This window comes from Bemisia tabaci, chromosome 7 (genome assembly GCF_918797505.1).
Source record: "Bemisia tabaci chromosome 7, PGI_BMITA_v3".
Classification (NCBI taxonomy): domain Eukaryota; kingdom Metazoa; phylum Arthropoda; class Insecta; order Hemiptera; family Aleyrodidae; genus Bemisia; species Bemisia tabaci.
Window position 1 is genome coordinate 35822780 of NC_092799.1, and position 7743 is coordinate 35830522.

The window sequence follows — 7743 nt, forward strand, 5'->3', positions numbered from 1 at the left end:
GAATTTTTTTCTTCTTTTTCTTTTTTCTCTTTTGTGGGAAACTTATAGCGAGAATTCGAGAAATAAAATGACTGTATTGCGGCATGAACGAACGGATTCTGTATAATTTACACTGTATTTGTCATGATGGGCGATGACAGTTCACAGTTCGCGAGACGTTCAAAGTTCAAAGACAAAAGTTCGCGAGAAACACGATGGTACCACTAGGTTTCTCTGAAATCAACTCCCAAGCTTAAAAAAAGCTCTCAAGTTGAGGCCAAAATGGAGGGGATATCCCACGCTATCCTGAGAGTCCACCTCTACATCAAGACAAACTCTCTATGCTAAATAGGGAGCAAATACATTCACAGGGCTACCACTTTCTTTGGGGACTCTAAAACTGAAAGCACGGCATTCCTGCTAATGTATTTGCTCCCTATCTTTGCATTCAGAGTTTGTCTTGATGTAGAAGTGGACTCTCAAGATAGCGTGAGATATCCCCTCCATTTTGACCTTAACTTGAAAGCTTTTTTTGAGTTTGGGAGCAGTTGATTTCAGAGAAAACCAGTGGCACCATCGTGTTTCTCGCGAACTTTTATAAAAGAATCAATGGTCAAATCGCAAATTCCTCACACATGCAACATCTTCATTGCAACTAATCCTTGACCTGCCTTGCTGAACGTTGTGTAACCTATCCAAAACTATGTAATCGTCTTCAAGAGGATCATACTTTGGAAACGAGATTCTTTGAGGTTGTGTGTAGGGTCCGTGGATAGCGGCAGACACGGTGACTCTGGTCAGCGTGTGTGCCACTGAAATCCGTCGGAAATTTATGAGTGTTGCGTTACGAGTTGAGTTGGATGCAGCTCTGAAAACTTCTCATCCGCGGCGTATGATTTGCCTGGGACTGACCGCCGAAACCGTTCCATCACTGCCACACTGCCGCGCGCCGTCGGTCCACGGCCCGCGGTCCGTGCTCGCGGTCCATTCCCTGGATTAAAAATATTAATCACTGGTCCGCCGGGGAACGAGATCGTCGAACCCCGCATGGCCGCCAGAGTGCGTTAAAATCATCTAAAATCCCTCGATCAGAAAATTTGTCGACGCAAAAACTAATACATTGATAGAAAAAGATGGGAAGTGGTAATTTTTTCGTTAGGAACTTAACATTTTTCCCGAATTTTAGAAAAAATCGAGAAGGATAGGCAAAAAAGTTAATTCTAACAATGATTCGGGACAAACTCCACTCCATTTTTTCTTTTTTTTCTTTCACACTGGTCATCGTGATATTAGCAGGTGTAAGGCACGATACCCCGTCACGATATGGGGGCAAATATTCCTGCAAAATTCGAAATTTAAAATGCGAAAAGCTGATTGTAACGTCCGCTGTTCATACGTTAATATGCACGAAATATAATTCTAAGCACGTTTTGAACCATGTCTTTCTTTTCCATACACCACCCCGTTTATAAAAAATTTAAAGAAAATTGTATGAAAAACGTCTGCACGCACTTAGGTTCGACCTCTCTCCGAGATGCCCACATTTGAACATCTCCTTCTTATCTGTAGGAAGATAAAAGCTCTGAGCCTACCAAATGAAGAGCTTCTCGTGTATGAGAGTTTCTATTGGTTATCATTGATACTAAGCTGCATGTAATGCAATTTATCAAACGGACAAAAACGTAAATCTACTAGAAGGTTACAGAGATCGTTGACAAAATGAATTTTAAATTAAAAGAACATTTTTAAATATCCACGGCATCAAAAAGCTCCGATCCCCTTTTTCTAAGGAAATTCAGATGGCAGCACCCTACAAAAATGATTCTTAAGCCGAACCCAAAAAGACAAAACATGACAAGAATTTATTTTCGTGGCTCTAAAAGGGAACTGCAACCTCCGCCAAAGTTTTAGACATTCTGAATAATTGGACTAAAACTAAAACTAAAAAAAAAAAAAAAAAAAAAAAAAAAAAAAAAAAAACCATGAACATATATTTGTATGAATAATTTCATGATATGCCTTCTTTCTCCATAAAAAGTGTCGAAAATTTCACCAATAAAGTGGTGAGATAAAAGAGTGAGTATTATTCTGAAATGACATTGAGGGGCTTGGAGGACAAGGCGCATAAGTGCAATTCTTGAAAAATTTGAGATAGTGATGATTTCAAGTAAAACTAATCTGATTGCATATTCTGTGAAGAATTTGCTCCCGAATTCCAATATTTAAGCATCAAAAGTCAGTTTTATCTTTCTCTCTGTCATAAGTTTCCATGTAATCTCGAAACTTCGAACACGCATTCCTCGAAAGAGAAAAAAACTACACTCATGCGCTTTTTCCTCCGGGCCCCTCGATTGATAATGGTGAAAGATCAGTTCAGATCAAAAAGGCACAACTCCATTCCCCGTTCTGGAAAATCTGCAGCATAATCTCGGCGTTGGCTTTTGAAATGTTTAGGTCTGATGCTCGTGGTCTGATACTAAAATGCAGGCTTTAGCTCAAAAAAATTCATCATGCCAAAAAAAGTCACTTTTTGTTGCGACTCTTTAAAAGCTCTGAAACACATACATTGTGTTGTTTTTACCCCACGAGCTTCGACAGTTTTTTCCTTACATCGAAAAAACTTTTTTGCGGACTCACCTCAAAGAGATTCATACAAAGTTTGACGTAGTACTAGTCTCGATTTTTTTACTGGTCGTAAAGGGGAAAAAACCAAACCTGTTCGTAGAAAAAACTAGTTCAAGTTAAATCTACGCAGTAATGCACGTTGCACGTGGTGTGAGTACCTACACGTTGTTATAAGTACTTATAATGAGTAAAGGAACAAAGGCTATGAATTGACATCAACTTTTCTACAGGAATTTGAAAGTTGCTCTGCATCCGCTTTCCTGTTTTGCCACTTCCCACAGTTTTTTTTGTTTTCTTTCCATCACTCGGCAAAAATTCTCTTCTACGTTTCAAAACCACGCTGTTCCGTCCATACCTATAAAAAACCTTGTTTGAATTCAAAAGGAAAGTTGTGATGCGCAAGCTCCGCCATAGAAGGGCCAATTTTCCTGTGGAAAACTACTTTACCATTATGAATATGCGGCTGATTATTTTCCACTCTAATGATTCACGCACTCCTGCACTGTTACAAGCATCTGGACTGACCGCAAAAATACACTCCATGCATTAACTTTTGTGTAGTCTCATCTTGGGATGATTTGAAATGTGCTCATTGTTTACATTCATCGCATGTAAACAGCAAACCTGTAATCTACATGTCGTAGCAATTCTGTAAAAAAATATGACAGGTGCATGTCTGGCATGTTTTTTTTACAGAATTGCTCAGAGAGCTTGCGTCACAATTTGTTTTTAGTTATTGAAATAACCGATTTTAAGCTGTAACTTGAACAAGTTAGGAAATATTTCGAATCAATAACAGAATATTTTTACCTTACTTAGCAGAAAGCAATCATACTATATTTTGGAATAAATGAGTTGAGAGATGTTTTGAGCTTAACTGTTCGTGCACTTTTTCATACCGGACTTCTAGAGCTGGAAAAGGCCTATAAAAAAGACCTATTTAAGATAGAGGAAAAGTTTCTAATTGAGAAGAGGATAAGTTAGGAGGTAAAATAAAAGACATTTGACTAGAAATGACGAGTTTTACGCTGTTGAGAACAAATGAAAATGAAAATTGTTTAATACCCAGTTAATCATAGCTGGTGAAAATTAAAGAGTTATCTTTACAATTCGGTTTGGAACATGTTATCTCGCCATTAATACTTCTTCTAATACTTCTTGAGATAAAGAAATGTGAACCCTCCTCTTAAAATTAAATCCAATTTGGATTCATCTTTTTTTTGCATAACTTTGAATATAGAAATGGGAAATTATCTATTTCTCTGGATAGATCTTCTCGAGAAATTTTTTGGAATCCCCATACCATAAACTTTCTCCTAAAACTTTTATTCATATCAAACTGCTCTGGAATTCCTAGTCCCTATTTTCCCCGGAAGGCATTCCTGGAGATTCCAATCTCGGAAACTATTCTCAGTATTCAGTGTCAACTATTTTAACAATGCTCGTTCTCAGGAACTACTCCTAGAATCCCCTTTCCCGGAAATCATTGATCTTCTACGTTTCCATGATGTAAAGAAAACGCCGTATGAACCTTCGGGCGTTGCATTTTTCCTTTGATAATACATTCATTCTGAGGAAAACTTCTACGCATTTTCCTCCCTACTTTGCGCAGAGTTTTCTCACATTTCTATCTGAATCATCTTCATATTCGGAGGATCAGCTTCAATCAGCCACAAAAATAGACATTTCATTGAGGGAACTTTGGCAACATTCGGAGCATTTCTTTGGACAGGCGTGCAAAATGCGCTTGATCCTCTAATTCGTGAATTGCGTATGGACGGTGTGTCCCTCAGAAGAACACGGTATACACTGCAGCAGGCGCTGTATAGGCAATTTGCACATCGGTGCATATGGTGTAGCGTTTGTGGTATCTAAACGATGTCGAAGGCGCTAGGTATGCGGCGCGCGCGGGCCCGTCTTTTCTTGCCCTCAATGATTTAAATTTGCTGTCTCCGAAAATTAAATCGTTTGGAGTGCATTCATTTCGCTGAAAACTCGGCAAGCATTTCGATTTTGATAATGTGTAGATTACTGCAGCTGCGAAAATATTTTGTAGGTATTTCATTGCCTGCGCTTATAATGATGGTTCAAGTTGCTTCGTCCACGCTGACCTTTTGTCAAAAATAGCTCGACTTAGACGATTTTTCAGCAGAAATTGGCCACTAGGCAAAATCTGAAGTAGAGGGAAACGTCACATTATTCCTCGACAAAATCACACATAGAAAACAATTCTAGCGACGGGCAGTTTTGAAATCAACTCATGAACGAGATATACAAGTCTTTTAGACACTGATCAAATGGAAGTTTAATTATATGAAAGAAGTCATTTGTATATTTGCCATTTAACCAATTTTCATAAAAAAAAACACTTATATCTTGTTAAGGAGATGATTTTTAGACTCCTCGGTGAGTGATTCGTTTCCCTTGTGGAATTTTGAAGGGAAAAGACGTAGTGTTGTGCTTTAATTGAAAGGCTTGGGAGACAAGGCGCATAAAGCAGTTTTTGAAAAAAAATGTAGATATTAGTGATACCAAGTAAAACTAGTCTCAATGCAATTTTTGTGAAATACTCGCTCCCTACTTTTAATTTTTAAATATTGAAAAGTCAGTTTTAACACTTTATCCGCCTTGAAGATCCACGTAATTTCGAAACTTCGAACACTTATTTCTCGAAATAGCAAAAACTGCACTTATGCGCCTTATCCTCCAAGCCCTTCAATTCGTACTTTGCCTAGAGGCAAATTTCTCCGACTACGCTGTGTGATAGTGAGTGGGAAAAATTGTGTTGGTAACAGGGCACACTGAAGAAATTTCCACATGCCTGGCCTTACAGGGTGTCTATTGGTACCCTGCCATTCAAATTCCTCACTTGCTCAGTACCTTTCCCTTACTTTTTCCTTACTTTCCCGAAAATTCATTTTTTTTTTTTTTTTTTTTTTTTTTGAGATTTTTAAAAATGCTTGCTTTTTCCTTACTTTTTCCTCGCCTCAAGCGCATTTTTAACTGTATTCGGATTGGCAGAGTGGAGTGATGAAATGACAAAGGAATAACCCAAAAAATACGAGAAATCAAACCAGGAATTTAATAAATGGAAATTGTATACTCCCGAGTTACTTTTTAGAGTTCATCACGAAGATCTCAAATTTCCATGCCTTTTAACGGAAAATCCGTGCCTTTTCCGTACTTCTATACCGACCTTCCGAAAACCGCGCTTTTTCAGTGTGTCCGTACTTTTTCCGTACAGTACACACCCTGATGCCTTCAGACGCCAGTAAGCACAAATACGATCCCATTCGGCAACCTCAATGTTTAGCCAATGCAGAGTGCTCCCGAGATTGTCGATCCACCCAGCGCACAGTGGCCCGAGTCAATTAGAGAGGTCGGACATGAAATTTTGGACTAAAACTGCACATTTTTATGTTTATTTCGTCACATTTTAAATTTTAAGGTGTGCTTCCAGAAGAAAATTTCACGAGGAAACCAATGGAACAACTTTTAAAACCTCAAAGTTTTGTATAAACGGAGTTGCAAGCGCTTAAAATTTCCAAATTTTGTCCGAACTCTCACTGGGAAAAAAACACATTGGATCTAGAGTCCAGACTCTTGAAAACATTGACAAAAAAGAATACTCTTGATTCAATCGGATTTTTGCTTGAATCGAAACGAAATTCGCTCAAATTAAGAGGCTTGGTTCTTAATTTAAGCTGGATTCTGATTAAATCAAGAGTACTTTTTCTTGTCGATGTTTTCCAGAGTCTGGACTCTAGATCCAATGTGTTTTTTTTTTCCAATGCTCCTATTGACTCGATCCACTGTGCGCAGACTGCGGAGGGCGAAAAACTGCGGAAACTTGGCGCTCGGGGGCGCTCGTCACGGGCTGACAAGGCAGCGATATTAATGTAAATGAAATGAGCATTTATGATTCCTGTTCGACTCGGCGGGATATTTACGCGGAAATGTATCCGTAAATAGGGCTCCCGGTTTGATTTTGCGGATGTTCCAGACAGCGACCCCCGCTCGTCGACGGAGACGCATCATTAAGATGATAAATCATGGCCGGGCAGGATCGGACGTTTGGACGAGCCGGACCCGGACGCGGTCCAATAATGGTGATTACGCTCTCGGCCGCGGGAAAGAACTCCAGGTTTACGGAATCACCGGGATTCCTCCTGCAAAATTACGGCTACGCGAGTGCTCTTCTGCCGCGCTAAGGAAAAAACCCGTATAAACCTCCAGGCGTTGGCAAATTCCTTCTGTTAAAATACGAATTTATTGGGGAAATTTTAAAAATTATTTTTTCAAAAATTTCGGACCACCTTTTTTTGCTACTGCCGCGCTAAGGAACAACGCTGTATGAATCTCCAGACGTTGCCAAATTCCCTCTGATAAAATATGAATTTATTGGGAAAATTGTAAAATTGTTTTTCCAAAAATTTCAGACTATTTTCCCCGAAATTTTGCCTAAAATATCTGCAAATTTCAAGGGAATACATGCATACATTTTTTTAAAAATACATGTTTTATTCGAGGAAATTTTGCGCGCTCCGTAGCGCGCAATCTACTTAGTTTGTAACACGTTTTTTCAATGTTTTCCGCGTCTGCGGACAGTTTTTTTCACGTCACCGCCGACCAGGTTTGCGCAGGCAGAGGAATACGAAAGAACTACCAAAAGTAAGGTAAAGTAGTGCCCCCTACACTGGAAAAAAAACGCATTGGATCTAGAGTCCAGACTCTTGAAAACATTGACAAGAAAAAATACTCCCGATTCAATCAGATTTAAGCTTAAATCTAAAGGAAATCCGCTCAAATTAAGAGGCTTGGTTCTTGATGTAAGCTAGATTCTGATTGAATCAAGAGTACTTTTTCTTGTCGATGTTTCTAGGAGTCTGGACTCTAGAGCCAATGTGTTTTTTTTTTTTTACCAGTGTAAAAGTAGTGCCCCCTAAAAGTAGTGCCACACTTTCAGGGGATAACCCGACATTGTGGATAAACATTGAATAGTTTCGGTTAATTTTGCAACCTTGGAATGGAGTTACGACGACGTAAGCGCCGTCTTGGAACCGCGACGGTGAATGATAAATCGCGAAAACTGGCTTATGCTTTTCCGCGTCGGCGTCCGTCCCGCGGAAATAAGACTCG